We start from the raw sequence: 20,081 nt of genomic DNA on the forward strand, positions 1-20,081 counted from the left end.
TGTATTTTTATATTTCTATATAACTGTATACATTTTTTCTATAAAAACCCTGAACTAAGAAGTAATTGGAAGTGTAATCTTTTATTCTTTCTATTTTCCCCAAGTTAATTTAACAAAAACCTACAAACTAAAACTTATTTCCACAAATTGAGAAGAAAAATGATTATTAAGGATTTAACAGGATGCTTCCTTGGTTATTCCCAGGGACTCCATGGCCCTTTACTCTCTCCCATCTTCCCGAAGGCAAAACAAGTTCATCCCTGGATCAGGATTTTCCCAACTGTAAGGTGTGCCAGGGTGAGTCAGGCAGGTGTAAAGAAGCCTTTAGTTTCATTGTTACAATAAATTCACTTCTCTCAACATGTCATTGTATTGTTTTCATGTTCATTGGTGTTCATTTTGGGGTTTGGATTTTTAGGGGAGTGTACACATTAAGATTACACTAAAGGGAAGTGCGACTGGGCAAAACGTTAGGGGGAATTCTAACTGAGCAGAGAAATTCTAAGAATCAAAACTATTTATCTCTTCCTTCCAATGAGGGATAATCTACACGATCTTTTAGTATCTTTGGGTATCTTCTAAATGTTTCCAATGGAACCTGTTAAAAATAAATCACAGAAAAATAAATTACCCTGTTCTGAGAAAGAAGCCTGGTTCAACACAATCACTGTTTCAAAATAAAATGAAATGTACCATTTTATTTATATCCATAGATTTGCCACTTTGGCCTATTTTGTTCTTTTCTGAAACCTTCCAATCTCCTACAGTTTTATTGGAGGAGCAGATTGTAATATTGGCAATACCAGGCATGAAAACAAGCTATTTGAATCATCCTTTGTATCCAGTTACTGGAATGAATCAAGCCATCTTTTAGGGCAGGATTTTATTAAAGGAGTCCAAGGGAAGATAGATGAGTTTGTAGTCATGACAGCTGCTGTGAGGTAAAATGGAAGAGTGGCACAAACAAACAGCTGGGTCTCAGGATATATCAATATTCTTGTAACTTACGAAAATAATTGTATTTGTCTAGACACCTTAACAATCTGTTTACCTTGTCTGTTGCTGTAACTCTATGGACCTCAGCTGTGACAGATTTCCCAATAGGAAAATAGTATTTTGAGGAGATTAACATAATTTGGTATGGCTGCAATTTCATATCTGGCTTTGTAAACAATAATAAAAACAGAAGAGTGGCTTAATGTTGAATATACGGGAATGAAGAGTGTGTTCATTGCAGATGGGTAATTTATGTCCTAATTGAAAAAAGCTTTGCAAAGACTTAAAAGCAACATATCACTTACCGAAAAGCCTGCTATATAAGTGTAACATAAATAGGAGATGGAAGGAAGACCACAAACCACAGAAGAATGCAAAGTAGTTTCCAAAAATTGCACAAATTGTGTTGGACAGGCCAGAGTTCAGAATGAGTTGAAGCTTGTGTCAGATGCTGAAATAAGAACAAAAGGAATCTTTGGCAACACTTTTCTCTAATTGGTTATTTTTATAACACTGAGGAAGGTGGAAACTGCAGCTTAGGTTAAACAAGGAGTGGGTAACAGAGAATTTAGCTAATTTGAATGAAATGGAGTGTCCAAGGCTTGATGGATTACATCTTTGGGTATTAGCAAATCACAAAACTATTCCTAGTCAACTTTGAGAACTCCAGTGGATGGTGAATCTGTTATGTATTATATATAGTGTATAGTTGTCAGTGGAAATTCTCATTCTAGTCCACTGTTGGAGCAGAAATGCTCTCTTCTGATTGGTTGTTTGGCTGATCAGTTTCCTATAAAAGGAGTTATGTCAGTTAGGGAGTTCAGTTGCGTCACAGGCAGTATTGAATAAAGAGCTGTTAGAAATCACTCTGGCCTCATCTCCATTTTTCGCCCAGAACTTTACAGAATTCAAGAACACTTGATAAAATGTCAGCCTCACCTACAAAAAAGAAGATAGATGACCTGGAAAACTATATACTTGGCTGCTAGATTACTACATTAGTCAAGGCCCACAAAAAAAAACCCCTATTTAATAAAATGTCATTGAGTACTTGAATAGGCATGCTACAATTACGGAATTGTTAGGAATCAGAATGGTCTTGCTGCAAAATCATAGTTTATTATCTCCTTTGATAGAGCTACTAGCTCAAGAGATCAGGGAAGTGCCATAGTCATAACATACCAGGAGTTCACAAATTCGTTCACACCATTCTATTTAATAAAATGATAAAATATGGAGTAGATGATATAATGTTTTATGGATTCATGATTGCATCACAATCGAAAGGGTACATGAATGGCTTTGTTCCAGCTCAGAGGGAGTCTATCCTAGCCTTGTGCTGCACATTGTTTTTATCAATGAGCCTGATGAAAGAGCTGAAGGAACAGTTATGAAGTCTCAGATAACACAAAACCTGTGAAGGACGTAAGCGCTAATATTTCAGAGGCAAGACGCAGAAGACTGAAAAAAAATCTAGATAGGCTTGAGCAGTTGCATGAAGTGAATGTGATGGAATTTAAAAGGAAGGAATGTGAAATTCTGCATCTGGATAGGAAAATGAAAGCAAAAATATAAAATAAAAAAAATTGACTTGGTCATAGTGCATGGGGAAAAGGATGAAGAATAGTTAAAGGATCTAGGCAATTTAGCCTAGAGAAATAAAATAACTGAGAGGAGATATGAAAGCAGTCTTCAAATATCTGAAGTGCTGACATATAAAAGAGAAAGTGGACTCATCTTTTAGAACTCCAGAGCGGGATCAGAATCAATAGGTTAAAACTACAGGAAGAAGGGTCAGCTATATATCAATACAAACTCTTGGCTGTGATGATCAGTGGGTTCAAGCTATTATGAGAAGCGTTGGGTTTTTTTATAGTAGATTTTCACACCCACATCAATCTGCTCATACGCATAAAACTGCACATGTTAGGGAAAATTGTTAAAATATTAAAATGCAAACATTAGGGGAAAGTGAACACAAACAAACAAATATTAGGAGATATGCAAAAGAAGGATTTCCCCCCAAAAGATTATTTAAAAAGAATTCATTACTATTGCAGAAGTAGAAGGGAAAAGAGTGCAAAAGAGAGAGTGGCCTTCAATTGGATAGTTTCACTTTTTCTCTAGTGTTTCCTGAACATCAGCTGAAAAACTTTATTCTATATTGGGCGGGCATATGGAGAATTGTCATTTCCTTTATCTCACTTCATACGTTCAAAAAGTGTCTTATTTATTTCAGCCTGAGCTTCTTCAGACTTTGAAATAAACAATTTCAAAGGACTGTTTATTCCCCCCCCCCCCGCCAATCTCCTTTTGTGTATCAGTAGCTTTCGGAATCAGTAGCTTTATTTCAGTTATTAGTGGAAGAACTATATCCCCCAAATCTACTAAAACTTCCCTCGTGGCATACTAACAAGACTACTTTCATTTTTTTTGTCTCCCAGCAGCTGGTGCATCCTCTTAAAGTTCATTTAAAAAGAAAGGGACTGATTTCTGTGGAGGGGTCCTGCCAGCAAAATATTTATTAGGAATCAAAAAGGCCCACTTTAAGGTGGAAAATGTCTTCTGAAATGGATTGAATAGCTATTCCATGTGCCAAGTGAAATAAAGCAAATTGTCATCCATTGATTAGACTATAATAGTGTTATTAGTCTGCAAGATGCCACAAGACACTGCTTGTTTTCCTATTCTAGACTGTGGAATGTGGAAGATTATAAGTTTTAGTCCTGCCTTAGGCTCAAAGCCAGCTAGGTGACCTTGGTCCAATCAAGGAAAGAGGCAATGACAAACAACTTCTGAAAAAGCTTGCCAAGAAAACTGCAGGGAATTTTTCCAAGCAGTTCCCAGAAGTAAAAATAAACCTGACTTGAAGGCTGGCATACATGTGCCTGCACATGCACAAGGGCACACACACAGAATGTTCATAAATTGCATATATCTTTATATATTTTTTTGCAAAAGGTTGGAAATTACTTTTTAATTAAGGTGTGATTCCATGCCTAATCACAGAACACGACATATTGTATAATATATGCTCAGTACTGCAATGCCAATATCTTGTGTGGAGTCCCCATTCCTGTTTTTAGCCTATTTTAATTCTTAACATGAAACTTTCTCTGATAAGCTATATTCCTAAAATCCATACAATGAACCATTAACAGCAATAAGGAAATAAGCAATAATGGCAATTAGAATATAACATTCAGTATATCACTCAGCATTTTTCTCCTAAAATCTAATCTATTCATCAAGAAAAATCATCATCATCATCATCTTACTATCCATTAGTGATATAAGTCTTATAATCTTTCTAAAAATGAATTAATATGCATTTCATTCAAATAATCATTTAGACTCTAATTTGTTAAAATGTCTCAAGTAGTATTTCTAATGAGTACATATATTTAATTAACTGTAGAATTTGTAATCAGTCCATGACAGGTCTAATTAATTGCTTTTCCTTTAAATAAATGCAAAATGGTATTTTGTTCCCAAAATTGAAAAAAAGATGAATTGCTTCCAACATGATCATGTTACATACACCTAGTTCTCTAGCAATTTCATTCCCTAAAAGCTGGCACTTAGACATTTCAGCTGATTAAAGAGACCCTCAAAAGCTGAACAAGTATTTTTTTCTCATGGCTAGTTAAATGTCTGGTGTATGTTAGGGCATTTTTTTTTTTACAAAAAAATTACAAGGTGAAAAATGGGCTCATTTCTTAATGTTAAGCTTCTGCTTTATTATTATGCCCACACTTCCCTGTATCATATCAATTATGCAAGAGGTAATTCTATCTCCAGCTATTGGGCAGGAGAGAGATAAGTGGATAATGAAGTGGCTTGATCTAAAGAAAGACTCTTTGAAGTTCCTATCAGGATCACTACAAGATATTTTTTTTACTGACAAAAAGTATTCCTTATTATTGAAAATCTTGACAAAGTTTCACAAATATTATAGGTAGCCTGCCCTCATTATGAATGAATTTCAAAGTCTTCTTTCCTAACAATAAAATAGAAAAATCTATAACTTGGGGTTAAACTGGGCAGTCCTTGGTGATTTCTGAGCTTGGTTGTTTAATTGCAGACATTGCATTACCTTTTTAAGTATCATCATCAGTCCTAGAAGGGAGAAGAGTTTGTTCTGTTTATATACAGTGACTTGCTCTCTCAGTATTTCCTCCTTAGTAGTTACTTGACTAGGCTATGGTTTACTGCTTGCTTGTTTGCCTGGTATTAAGTAAAAGTAAAGGTTCCCTCACACATATGTGCTAGTTATTCCCAACTCTAGGGGGTGGTACTCATCTCCATTTCAAAAAACATGTCTCCGTAGTCATGTGGCCAGCTGCACAGAAAGCTTCCCACAAAAGGTGGTTCCTATTTTTTCTACTTGCATTTTTACATGCTTTCAAACTGTTAGGTTGGCAGAAGCTGGGACAAGTAATGGAAGTTCACTCCGTAACACGGCGCTAGGGATTCGAACTGCCAAACTCTTAGCCACTGAGCCATCGTGTCCCTGCATTGTATTAATCCTGGTGTTAATCACTGCTTAACTGAGTTTTGCTTGCTGAAGGAGATTTTCCGGTGGGACACTTGTTTTCTTACAACAAATATACCAACAAATCAAAAGAACATCCATGTTTTATAAATAACCCAAGGCAGCAAACATACTTAAAATTCCTCTTATTTTCTCCATGTCAATAGTTGGATGACATTAGGTTGAGAGATAGTGACTGGCTGAAAGTCACACAGCTAGCTTCCAAGAATTACCTAGCCTTTTGGGATTTAGCTGAGTCCGATTCTGCTTAGCTGCTTAGATTCCCAGCTGAAACTATAATTATGTCTGTCCATATGTTTTTGAAATTTAGAAATTTTCATCATGTCTTCTGACCACTAGTTGGCATTCATGGATGTGCTCTACTAGTCTTCTGCCTCTCTGATGTACATAGTGGCTGTTACAATCGTTACAGTCTATGTTGTAGACGATTCTTGTCTTTAATTCTGAGGCTGCTGGGTCTTTTGGTTTACTTAAGAAGTTTTGGAGGGCTTTAGTTGTTTTGTATGCTACGGTGATGCCATGTGGTTGTAACAAATTGTGGGTTATTTCTGAAATGTTTTTGATGTATGGAAGTGTTAGGCTTTTCACAGTTTGTGTTGGTTGTGCTGTAGGTGGTTAAATTTTTGACAAAGTTGTGTGGGAGCATTGAAAATTTTAATTTTTACCTCTTAAACATTATAAAGATATGTCAATCTTGTTATTATCTCAGTCTAATGTTATAATTGCAAACTCTGTCATTAATTTAAGGAATAAGGTAATCCTCAAACATAGCATCCAATGCCTATTTTTTTTTGCAGGAACAGGTTCAGAGAATCAGGATCTGTCACATTAAAAAAAACTATTTTATTGACCATCTGACTCATCATTCAATGATCAATCTATCAAAACTTTACAGACCTTGCTTAAATGTTTGCTAATCTCCGACCAGGTTAGGTGAGAGAGTCAACAGTTAAGAAGACTTCAAATATTTCATTTTATATAATATTCATTCTCACTAGCAATTTTCAATCTTGGTACCCTATGACAGCCTGTCTCTTCAGAAAGAACAGCAGGATGGTTTAAAAATTAATAATATAATGAATAATGTTATTATTCAAAGCAATTAAAAATAACATTAACTTTTAAATGATTAACATTATTACATTTTCAAAGTAGTTAAATAACATTATTATACTTTGAAACTTGATTGTCATAAGGCTAATAATATTATTATGAAAAGCAATTCATCTTTGAAGGAACAGTTGGTATCATAGACCTGTTTTAATGACATCTTTCAAATTAAGTCAGTTTTGCTTTCTTTTGACAAATGTAAAAACAATATATGATATTTGTTTCCAGAAAGATTCTTCTATAAGCCCAGAATGGGACCTAGTGTGAGGATGAAACTGGGAATATGGAAAGCAAATAGCTACAGGCAAGACAAACACGATTGTCCTTCATGCCCTTATGTACCAAAATAGCTGATTTTCTGTATGAAGAAGGTCTCTTGTGGTCTGCAAAAAGACTTTATCTAATAATTTTGAAACATTCCTGTTCTTAACTAATAACTGGGCTGCTTGACACCTGTTAAAGGTACTTAATTCCTTAGCTTGATGCAACAGCAAGAGTTACGACATATAACCAAAGTCCATTAACAAGATTCAATTTCAAAATTAGCTGGTTAAAGTCAGAGAACAGGTAGATAAATGATATATTTGATCTTAGGGTTTTTTTTAGAAAGAGCTGGGGGGGGGGGATCACACGTGCCTGGATGCAGTATGCTATGTTTCAGCAACATAATTATTCAGTTATAAATGTGCCTTTTACTTTAATGGTCATGAAATTAAATTGCCATTGATATTATTTAATCTAAATGTAAATCTTGTACTCATTACCTGAGGCATAAAGTACACAGATTGCTAATTTTAAATACTGATGGACATATGCAATTATGCATGTAAAGGGGTAAAATGTATGCATCATAAGCTACAATCAGATAACATTATAACATTAATTAAACTCTGGAATCATTACATTCTCATGCCAGCTGTTAAAAGATGTGTTCAGATACAACAGAGAAGATGATAAATAATTTCTCTCACATGCATGTTTATACTTTGTACTAATACTGTGAAATCAATTTGGGGAATCGAAATTGTGAAACCTTTTGTTGAAAATGACCAGCGAATTGCTTATGAAGTGTAGTTGTATGTAGTTGTACACTTATAAAGTGTAGACACTAAGGCAGAAAAAACTAAAGGTACATTAGATAGATTAGGTAAAACCCGGTTCAAAAACAGAAACTGTGGAAGAGACATTGGAGTCCTAGTGGACAATCATTTAAATTTGAGCCAGAAGTGTGCGACAGCAGCCAAAAAAGCTAATACCATTCTTGATTGTATAAGCAGAAGTATAGAATCAAAATCATGTGAAGTATTAGTATTGTTTTATAAATCCTTAGTAAGACCACACCTGGAATACTGCATCCAGTTTTGGTTACCACATTACAAAAAAGATGTTGAGACTTTGGAAAATGTGCAAAAAAGAGCAACTAAGATGATTAAAGGTTTGGAAACTAAAATATATCAAGAATGGTTGCAGGATTTGAGTTTGGCTAGTCTAGAGAAAAGAAGGACTAGGGAGAATATGATAGCAGTATTCCGGTATTTGAGAGGTTGCCACAAAGAAGAGTGGTTAACTTATTTCCCAAAGCACTAGAGGGCAGGACAAGAAACAATGGATGGAAGCTAATCAAGGATAGAAGCAACCTGGAATTAAGGAGAACTAATAGTGAAGACAAGCAGTGAAACAGCTTGCCTCCAGAAGTTGTGAGTGCTTCATCACTGGGGTTTTTTGGAAGAGACTGGGCAGTCAATTGTCTGAAATGTATAGGGTCTCCTGCTTGAGCAGGGGGTTGGATTAGAAGACCTCCAAGCTGTATCCTTTCCAGTTGTATTCTGATTGGTTGAGTTTTGGCTGCTCCACAAGGACATGGTTAAGCAGCCTCTAACTAATTTGAATTCATCTAAGAATGTTGAAATGCATTCTAGAATAGGATGAAGAATTGTTGGGATTCTGTCAATTATCTTTGAGGAATCCTTCAGAACTGAGGTCTCACTTGCCTTGAGAATAGTAACTTGTTTCTCTCTTTTGGAAAACAAAAGAAAAGAACTCCAGTAATTTTACCAGTAAGCCTTATATCAATGCCTGGAAAGATGTTAGATCATAACATAAACCAGGTCGTTTGTAAACATGTTGAAGATAACATAGACAGCATGACTTTGTCAGAAGCAGCTCATGTAATACAAATTTCATCTCTGTCTTTGACAAGGTTACTACTTTCATAGACAGGAGAAACCTCATTTTCAGCAAGGTTTTGACAAGATTCCACATGACGTTTTCATTGACAAGCTTTTAAAGTGTGGTTTGGATGATTCTACAAGAAAATGGATCCACATCTGGCTGGTTAGCAGCACTCAAAGATGCAGAATTGATAGTTGGAAAACAGTAGTTAGTGGCGTCCCCCAGGGCGGTGTTTGGGGACCAGAACTATTTTAGTAAATTATTTTAAAAACAGAATTGGTGGGTTTTATGTTAAATTTGCAGGTGACACAAAATTGGGAATCAGACGGACTTCCAGGACAACAGTTACATCTGAACAGGTTGGAACATTGGACTCAAAAGTGATGTCCTTCAATGTGGAGAAAGGTTATTAAAGGAGGAAAAATGTAGGGCATGTATACAAGATGGGGAATTCATGGTCTGCAAACACTATATCAGAGAAGGACTTGGGTATGATCATTGATGACAGCCTGAATATGGCCAGCTTTGTGAGACAGCTGTTATGCAATTCTGCATTAGAAGAAGTAATATATCAAAGAAAAATAAAGTCCTTTCTACTCCACCTTGGTGAGTTGCCAGCTAATGTACTGTGTACAGTTTTAGGCACTACCATTTGAGAGAAAAAATATTTACAGGTTAAAAGGTGTTCAGAGCAGGGGAGCAAATGTGATGCAGGAGCTTGAGAATATGTCCTTGGAGGACCTTGGGATGCTTGGGATGTTCAGCCTAGCAGACAGTGAGTGGGAAATGGGATAATCATAGTTCAGGCACTTAATAGGATAATATAGGTAAATTAGAAGTTAAAAACTATTTTCCTTTGCCAGAGGAACCAAGATCAGAAATAATCAGTACAGTACTTCGATTTCATTTGAATAAAAAGAAAAGGAAATTATTTTTGGCTAAAGTAACCACAGGATTGATGCCAGAGATGGGATGAAATAATAGAGGTTCCCAGGACAATTACAATTAATAAAGATTTATTAATTGATCCCAGGAGCTTATGTTGGAGATAAATTTCTTCAATCAGCTGCAGGGAATGCAAATAGCAGGAAAAGCATAGGTTTGCTTTTATTTGGCAGATTTTATATGCCTTCAATCTTTATTTCCCCTTTTCCATTAGAATTTCATAAATAACTTTTGGGAAAATAATTCAGGAAATAGTTGCATAGTTCAACCTATAGTTTGGAAAGAAGCAATCAGATGTTTGGGGAATGAAGAAGCATGTGAGAAGTGTAACAGAATTCAATAATCTAATCCAATTTTGGAATTCTCTGTCATTAACAAAGTATTATTTAATACAGCCTGGAATATAATGTAAGGTTGCTGTGGTCAGAAATTAGGCAAAATATGGATCACGTCCGATTCCTGTAGGTGACAGACGTGTTGTCCGCTGCTCGTCTCCTTGGTGGGCTCATTTAAGAGCACAGGGGGCCCTGGAGGGGTCTTCTGCTGCAGGGCAGCTTGCTGGAATCCCCCAGACTCGGCGGCAGCCGGTGGGGGGTGTTTCCATCCTCGCCCCAGGTACCGGGGAGCAGAGGGGGGGCATGAAACAGCTGCTGGCTGTCTGCCCTTTCACTGAATGGGCTCCGGGAGGAAAGAGTTAAGCGGAAAAAGAGCAGCTGAAGTGCCGGTGGGGAGAGATTCCCTCTAAACTCCTCGATCATTGTTAACAGATAAGCAGCAGACTATTCTAAGTTTTTTTTTTCAACCCATTTGAAACTGGAAGATTAGAGGGGGGTGTTTCTTTCTCTTTACCCCCCCTCCCTCAGACAAAGCGGCATCTGAACTATCTCTCTCTATAACGGAATGGAGAGAGAACAAAGGCTGACTTGCCACTTGTACTAGCTATGTGAGAAAGTTTGATATCACAGCTGCAAGAGGTGATCTCTGAGCTGTCTTCTTAAAAGGAAAGACACTTTATGGAACTACTTGTTCTTCTCCCTGCGAAAGGAGGAGCCAAGATGGCGTCCCTCAGTCTTCGTCTTTGTATCTATAAATGAAGCCTGCCTTTTGAAACCACCTTTGGAAAAAAAAACCTCTGGTTTTAATACCCTCTCTGAAGGTGCTCTGGATCTCTCCTGTTACGTGGGTTTCCTGATTAATTTGGACTATTTAACTTTTTCTCTTTCTGACATACCTTTGTGTCAGGCCTGTAATTCTGTTCCTTTTAGGATCTTTGGCCTGCCACATAATTAAAACATACATATTATGCTGTTTCATTGGTATAGTAGTTGGGAGGGGGGAATAGAAAGGAGTAGGATTGTGGAATGTATTGTTATGGATTTCTTAGAAGCTCAAGGTCGTCTTTTGTCTCCGCACCTCGACACCTGGCCGGAAGAAGAGGGGTGTACATGCCAGAGTGGAAGATGAAGATTGGACCATGTGATGAATTATGGGGTGTGGGGATAGATGATGAACTTTTAACTTGGGGAATTCACCGGATGTACCTTAGAGTTGAAATTTCACCAGCTTAATGCCAACATGCCTGTCTTATTAAATTGGAGTTTTAAGGACTACTTTGCCTTGGACAATGATTTAATTCTGCATGATATTTGGAACGCTGACACCTTTGTGCCTTAGAACTGTGAAGGAGAACTAACTTTCTACTTTTGGATTTGCCTGCTGCCTTGGTCCGGTGCACCCTCTTCTGATGCCATTTTCTTTGCAAAAGACTTGTTATCCCTGAACGCAGATAAATGGGGCCCAAGAAACCACCAATCGGCAAGTCATTCTCCGCTCCAGCTTCTGCCACCTCCAGTCCAAGTATGCAGCAGATGACAATTACTTCCTTGTTACAACAAGAAGGGACTGGAGAAAGCTCAAAAGAACTGTCTGTTAACCAAATGTTTCAGGAAATTATGAGAGGTCAAAATGAGTTGAAAAAAGAGGTGACCGATCTCAAAGATGAACTCAGAGCTGTACAACATCATATATCAGAAAACAAACAAAGGATTGGGGTGTTGGAGGAGTGGGCAGCTGGACTGGGGAAAGAGGTTAAGGCGGTCCGGAAGGGAAATTTAGAACTAGAAAACTTTATGGCAAAAATAGAACTTGAAAGAATGTCCTTTTTTCTCAGATTCCAGAATCTACCAGAAACAGAAAATGAAGATCTTAAGGATATTATGAGTACAATTTTAGCAGAATATATTAAGAGAAATAAAGAACAGTTGTGGTGGGATATGGATCTGGTTTACAGGATTAATTCAGCATATGCTAGAACACACAATGTTCCAAGGGAGGTACATGTCAAGTTTCTTAGGAGTACCACGAGGGATGAGGTGCTAGGGGCCCAAAGGGAGGGACCATTAAAATATAAAGATAAAGAAATTACCATTCTTAAGCAAATTCTGAAAAAAATAAGGGAAAAAAGGAGGAAGTATTCCTCCTTATCAAAGAAATTATACAATAAAGGAGTTTGGTTTAGATGGTTATTGCCAGAGGGAATGTTGATTTTTTGGGAGGGAAATAGAATTAGAATTAACACAGTAGAGGAGGCAGAAGCCTTCATTAAAAAATATAGTTCTCTCCTAGAGGATGAAAATAGGGGACGTGGTGAAAAATATAGTAATGTGCAAGATATGAAGGAGGGGGGGGGCTGTGGCTCCATCTGGGGACAGGGACGAGGGAGCAATATCGAAAAGGCTCAGGTCACAAAAATAAATGTATTTGAAATACATGTAATTGTTGATATACTAGAAAGTGACAAAGAAAGGGATGATTGAACATATGGCTGACATAATGTAAAATAAGATTTTGTCTATGCTTATCTTTTATATGTTATTTTTAACATTGTAAAAATTGTGAGATTGGGGGGGATTTATACCACCGGAATGGGAGCTGCCAAAATTTTCTATGTATCTTTCTTACCTTTCCCTATAAATGTTTAAAAACCAATAAAATTCTTTAAAAAAAAAGAAATTAGGCAAAATGTGAATTAATTTTCAATTAACACAAAGCAAAGAAGATGCTTAAATAAGCTAGCTGTTCCTGTTTTTTTCCCAAACCAGCAAGGTGTTTATTTCCTTTGTGCATGTTGTGAGATAACAAACAGACTTTTGTTAATATGATTTTATATTTTTATAATGATAATTTTTATATTTATAGTTTTATTGATTATTCTTTTGCCACCTAGAATTGCTTTTTGTTGATGGCATTCAATACCCAATAATCCTCATTAATATGTAATCCAAATTTTGGATAAGTAATTTTGAATAATCATATTTTTCCTCCCTCCTATTTTCCCTCTCTGTGGCAATTGATTCTTTACAAGAATCTGGAAATGTGAAGCAAATTCCCTAGAATATTTTTATATTCATTTAAAGCCTTCCATACATTTATTTTGAGATTTCACTGTTATCGACTTATCTCCCTAAAACATGCCGGAGGTATGTGGCATTAAAATGTCTTTTTAGGTTTATGCTGGAACTTATTTTTCTAGCGTAGATCAAATCAATGTTTTAAATATATATTAGCATGGTGCCTTAAGGGCAGACTAGCATAATTAAATATGCTGCCAAAACTGATTTCTTAAGTGAACTTGAGTGTTCACATTTGCCTTCTCTGTTTCACTGTCAACTTTTCAACTTAAACTATATTATTATAAAACAACTCTGTGCTGTTTATGAACTACTTTAAAATGCCTGGTTAGACTGAAGCACTATATAATTTGAACTTTACTCTGAGAGTGCACTTTTTAAAGATTTTCTTTAAAATGGAATGATATTTCCATTGAAATTAAGTTTAGTGGATTCTTAATACCCGAAACCCCAAATTTTATATTAGTAAAAATAACTATTTTAAATACTGTAGTTTTGTTAGAGTGCATGATAACCTCCTAGGGGGTCATAAGAAGTTTTCCTATATTATCACTACCAATTCCAGGGCTGTAATAGGTCATCATGACTTGTGTGGATCATGATGTGGTAATTGGATTTTTAAGGGTTCTTCATTGAAATAAATATTGAAAGAACCAAGTGGTGTAAAAGTCAGGTAAATTTCCCCTACTTTCATGAAGGTATACCTGCAATACATGTCAGAAAACATTTAATTCTTGCTCTCAGCCCTCACAACCAAACTCCATGTATCTGCTAAAAACAAAAATCTTGTGAAGGATAAAAAATCCCTTTAAGATTAGAAGGTTCCTTAAGATTTGCACGTCTAACAAGAGGCCCAAACTGTTTGGTTTTTGGCCTCAAAACTCCTATCTAGGATTTTAATCTGCTTCCTATCTTTTTAAAATAAATAGCATCTGTAGCAGCACTATGCTTCTAGTCAGCATCTTTGTATTTTTCATTTTCTTCTCTTTCATGTATTGTTTTAGATTGTAAAGGTCTGGTATCCATTTATAAATGTGAACATGATATTTCAAACACAAATCATATACTTATTACGTATGGTCTTTTGAAATCTCATTTTATGACACAATATGATTTCTATCTTCCCCTGGAAATGATCAGAAACACAAAGTCTAGCTGATGAAAGTCTGGCTAGAGTTCTAATTTTATAGGTGAACATTTTACAGAAGAATAAATTCACTTGGAGAAACAGACTATCTGGAATTATTTAAATGCAGGGCCAGTTTGTTAATACCTGAATGTTGATCCTTCTTGGTCCTACTTCATCATTTAATAACATTCAGTATCACTGAACATGATTTCCATCTGAACCACATTCAAGTATTTAGATATAAATATATAATATTTATTTACAATATTTATTTATAGATCATACCAGTCCATCTCTGGAGTGTAACTCAATAATGTTGTGGTGGTTTTGTCTCTCCCCTCTTGTGGATGGTTTCTTTTGATTGCTCTGAGGTTTCATCAATATATCGATAGTACTAAGATCTCCTAGATGAAAAAAAAAGAGTTGTTTCTGAGTAACATTTTCAATGTTCAACAGTCAGCAGCATCTGCAGGAAACCATAATTATGCCAAAATGATGATGCAGGCTGCAACATCTTCATGCAAATGCTGCCCGTTCTCTAGTTGTATCCTGATATTCTAACTGAAACATTTATGGCATAGCATTGGGAAAATGACATAATCAATAAAAAAGGATTGGCCAATCATTGAGGGAAGGAGGAGGATGTCTCCTCGCTGATATGATCATAAAATTTGGGTACTGCATAAACTATTATCAGGAAAAAAAACATCCAATGTTTCATAAAACATAAAGTAATACAATTCATTATTTTTAGGAGATGATGGCAAGAATTATCTGGATGTTACATGTATGCATGCAACTGATAAGTGTATGTGTTTGAATATGTAAAAAAATAGATTTCTACAACCTGAGAAAAATTGGAAGCTGATGAAATTTAGTGCATATACTAGATTTTCAAATATTAAAAAGGGAAAATTATTAGAGAAAGCATATATACGTTAAAGGAGAGTAGCTCTAATAAACAGGGATGGTTGGTTAAGGATTTAACTGTATGAACATTGAATTTAATTTCTTTCTGTTAATTAGCATAGCAATGGTAAGTTTACTGTATTATTTAGTATAGTCTGTAACAATTTAATTATAGTTCAAGTATATATTAAATAAAATGCAGGGAGCTGATAATTTGAATCATCTACTTCAGTTTTAATTACATTGAAACTGTACTTTCATTATACTGAAACCTCCAGAGATGAAGAAACTTGGGTGAAAATGTAATTTCTTCAAAGAAAAACAAGAAAGTCCAGTTGCTTCTTGAAAAAGCAGCTTTGGGTCAACTATGACCTGAATGACTGACAATCTCAGTAGATAAAGACTATATTATTCCATAGTTAAGAGTATATGTAGCATAGGGCTGAACTGTTTTTTTTTTTTATTTCAGCATGCTAAATTTTACAACTCTCCATTGTACTTATCTTTGGGTATTTCTTTCCCTCTCACTATAGCTGTCAAGTAACACTTTCACATTAAATGAAATAGATCTTTGTTTGTGAGAACATTTAAATCATAATACATTTGTTTTCCTATAGAATGTTACAAGTGTCTGTACAGTATAGTTATAATCACTGTTCCCTCTAAGGTGCGCGGCTGCGCGGCCGCGCAGGTGGCAAGAAAACACCGCGCAGCAGTTTCCAACTGCCACGCAGTGTTTTCTACTGTCACAGGCGCCGGAGGCTGGGGAGGTCCTTTGCAGACGGCTAGAACTGGCCACCCGCAAAAGACCTCCCCGGACTTGTTTTGGTGAGTGCGGGGCGACTGATGCTAGTTCAGGAAAGCAAGCCCGGGGAGGTCCTTTGTGGGCAGCCAATCCTAGCTGCTTGCGCCCGGCGCTGCAGCTAAAGTAAAGCCCCTGCCGCTACCGGAATATCTGCTGCTGCCTCCTCCTCCTCCTCTAACAGCACACCACATTTGCTGCCCAACGCTGCGGCAGAGGTGAAAAGCCGCCAAAGCTCCCGCCGGCGCCCCCGCCCGTGGCAGCAGCACCTCCCCCTCAGTTCGGAGCACCTGAGCTGAGCCCCGCGTTACCCCTGCCCCCTCCTCCTCTGCTGTGCTTTTGAGGAGCCATGAGGCCGCGGGAGCCAGTAGGAAGGCGGCGGAGGGGGCAGGAGCAGGGGAAAAAGGCCTCATGGCTTCTCAAAAGCACGGTGGCGGAGGAGAAGGCAGCAGGGGTAACGTGGTGCCCAGCTCAGGTGCTCCGAGTGGAGGGGGGCGCCAGCGGGAGCTTTGGCGGCTTCACTCCAAATATGGTGGTGCTGTTGGAGGAGGAGGAGGTGGCAGCTGTTATAGAGGTGGCACCTCCTCGGCATCTTCAGCGGCAGCCCTGCCCCCTGTGAAAAAAACCGAAGATGGAGCAGATCCACGCAGATGACGTCACCACAACATGACTGGAGGAGGAATTCTGGGAGTTGAAGTCCACAAGTCTTCAAGCTGTCAGGTTTGAAGACCCTGGGGTTTTTTTCCTAAAGGGTTAGGGGTGCAAGGGTCTTGCAACTTGACAGCTTTAAGACTTGCATGCTTCAATGCCAGAGTTCCTGAGCCAACATTACTGGAGGAGGAATTCTGGGAGTTGAAGTCCACAAGTCTTAAAGCTGTCAGGTTTGAAGACCCCTGGGTTTTTTTTCCCAAAAGGGTTAGGGGTGCAAGGGTCTTGTAACTTGACAGCTTTAAGACTTGCACACTTCAAATGCCAGAGTTCCTGAGCCAACATTTTGGTTGCTAAGCAGGAGTGTTGTTAAGTGATACTGACATTATATAACACTTTTAATTAAGTGGGTACCTTGAAGAAACATAACTTTGAGTTTCAAATAATACTGATTTCGTTGTTGTCTTAGGTGACATCTGTGAAAAAAATTCAGGTGCTCAGGCATAAAAATGTGCCGCTCAAACACTATACTTTTCTGCTCACACTGAAAAAAAATTAGAGGGAACATTGGTTATAATATTACAGTACTTCCTTTACAGACATTATTTCATACTTTACAAGACTGTAAGCTTTTCAAGAAAAGAATTGGTCTATTTTATTACTAGAAATCCACCTAATACAGTTTATAGATAATGGTAACAATTAGTCAAAGATTATGCAGAATAATTGGTGCTAAATTGTGACCCATGAAAATGGATACATTGTGCTGAAAAGGGGATATTCTACCTAATTAGAGATATTCGGGGAATGAATTCTGGAAAAAGAAAGAAAAATAATATATAAAACAATAGAAAAAAGATATAATTATGACATGGTATTATCTTGTATTACTAAGCTTCTTACCTGAATGTTAAAAAAATCTTAAAACATTCAAACAATATTCATATTTAAATTACTTTCCCCTCTCTGGTTAATTAATGAATAATGATATACAAAGGAATTATTATGCAAATGAGTGGCTTTATTTTGATTCTGAAAAAGCATTAACATGTGGTCACCAAATAAGTAATGATGAAGCAATACTATTTAAACCATAGACATAGAAAATACTTCTTGATAACAAAGGAAGTATAGTAATGAGAGAGATGAAGTACAAAAATGAAAAAAAAGTTTTTAAAATGATAAATCCCTTAGTTATAGGACACATGGATAGAAGTAGAATTTGTACCATTAAGCTCAAAAAAGGATTAAATGTGATAATTAAATATTACATTACCCCTTTTAACAAGAAATGAACTAGAATACAAATAAATCTTATAGGCATTCAATTTTTTTTCCTAATGCATGCCTGGTAAAATGATGGAGTTGAGAAGGATATAAAGAATTTCAAAGAGACAGAATGGAGGCCCTTTCTCCCAAAATGAATTTGTATTCCTTTGTTTGGATTACAGAGGCTAACGCAATTTACCAAAGGTTTAAGGACAAAAAAACGGATATGGTTCAATGATAATGAACCATGTCAAAGATAATACTTTGGATTCAAAAAATATCAGATTTGGTTCCTCGCATAACTAGTTAAAATATTTAGGTGGCAAATAATATGGAATACCTCAGTCGGAGACCAAGGAAACCACTGGCAAAGTTGAGAGACTAGAAAAGAGAGCCATCTATGAGAAAGACAACAATATTAAAATAGTGAGCATGGCCAAGCAGTTAAAGCCACGGCATTTTAAAATGTGTGTCACATGCATTGCATGTTAAGTTAAACTCAACTCTCATCCATGGCTGGATGGCTGTTGGGACATACAGGGGAACCTAATCCCACAATCCATTGGAGGAGAGTTTGCATAAAGTTTGTTCCCAAGCTGAGGACTACAATATGGTAACTTTCTTAAGAATGTCCTAATCATAAGCTCCAAGATTTTAATATTTAAACATACGTACATACATACATACGTACATACATACATACATACATACATACATACATACATACATACATTCTGACAGATAGAAAACAGCAGGTAAAATCACATCAAATACCCGTTCAATTAGGAAAAGCGCTCCCCAGGGCTGTGTGGTCTCTCTGTTATGCTTTTCTCTTTCTACCAATGACCACATCTCAAAGGATTCCTCAGTTAAAGTATTGAAATTTGCAGATGATGCAATAGTCATTGGTCTCATTTGAGATGGTGATGAGTCTGCATATAGACAGGAGGTTGAACAATTGGCCCTGTGGTGCAGCCAGAAGAATCAGGAGTTGAACACACTGTAGAGATGAAAGTGGATTTTAGGATTGGCCCTCTTATTCTACCACCTCTTACAATATTAGACAACACAGTAGCAACAGTAGAGCCCTTCAAGATTCTGAATTCTATAATCTCCCAGGATTTGAAATGGATACCTAACATTAAATGCATCATTAAAAAGGTACAACAAATAACATTCTTCCTGTGTCAAGTCAGAAAGTTCAGACTGCCCAGGAGCTGTTGATACAGTTCTATAGGGGACGTATTGGGTCTGTTATTGGTACTTCTATAACTGCCTGGTTTGGTGCAGCAGACTTCAACTGATAGTTAGGACTGCAGAAAAAACAATTGCATCCAGCCTGCCTTCCATTAAGAACCTGTATATTGTAGGTCAGAAAGAGGGCTGAAAAAATATCTACAAACCCCTCACATCCTGGATATAAACTGTTCCTCTCCTCAGGACGCTGCTATAGGGTATTGCTTGCCAAAACAACTAGACAAAAGACCTTGTGCCATCATCTGCTGAATATCTAATTACCACAGCACTGTCTTAGGTCTAAATATATTTACCCATTTAGTATGGCTGTATTACTATTATACTTCTAATATTTTCTAGTACCTTTTCTTTTTGGTATTTAATACATATTTTACATTCTTGTTTGTATGTACACTGACAGCTTATGCACTGGAGACAAATTCCTTGTGTGTCCAATCACACTTGGCATTCTATTCTATTCTGTTCTGTTCTGTTCTATTCTATTCTATTCTATTCTATTCTATTCTATTCTATTCTATTCTATTCTATTCTTCCAATATATTTAATGATAAGGATATTGAGGGACCTTGTCAAAAGGCAGTTAAGGTAAAACTACAGTTGCATTTTTGGTTTCTTTGTGGGTCATTTTTACCTTTCTTCTAAACTTGTAGAAAGCCTATTGTTAACATACAATCTGCATGAAATTCTTCTCTCATTAATTATCCCTAAATTTTGAGGTGGCTTTGAGGAACACACCGCAATTCAAAGGTAAGTTATCCCCATATTTTCAGGCAAATATGAAATGAAATCGCACAAATTATTATATCAGATTCCTCGTTGCTGATCTTTTCAGTCCCTTGGACCTAAATATTTTAAATATATGAAATGATTTTCATCTTG

At 36.7% G+C, this 20,081-nt stretch overlaps 1 long non-coding RNA gene across 1 annotated transcript; it reads right to left on the reverse strand.

Annotated features, from left to right (window-relative positions):
* Positions 1–266: 266 nt before the first annotated feature.
* LOC309385974 lies at positions 267–18,846 on the reverse strand. The gene is made up of 5 exons (XR_014174321.1): positions 18,720–18,846; positions 14,603–14,721; positions 1,302–1,447; positions 1,052–1,162; positions 267–598 (listed from the first exon to the last, which is right to left on the reverse strand). It is a non-coding gene; the product is annotated as an uncharacterized lncRNA (long non-coding RNA).
* Positions 18,847–20,081: the final 1,235 nt, after the last annotated feature.

The sequence above is a fragment of the Natrix helvetica genome (genome assembly GCF_964273705.1).
Source record: "Natrix helvetica genome assembly, chromosome: 2".
Lineage (NCBI taxonomy): Eukaryota > Metazoa > Chordata > Lepidosauria > Squamata > Natricidae > Natrix > Natrix helvetica.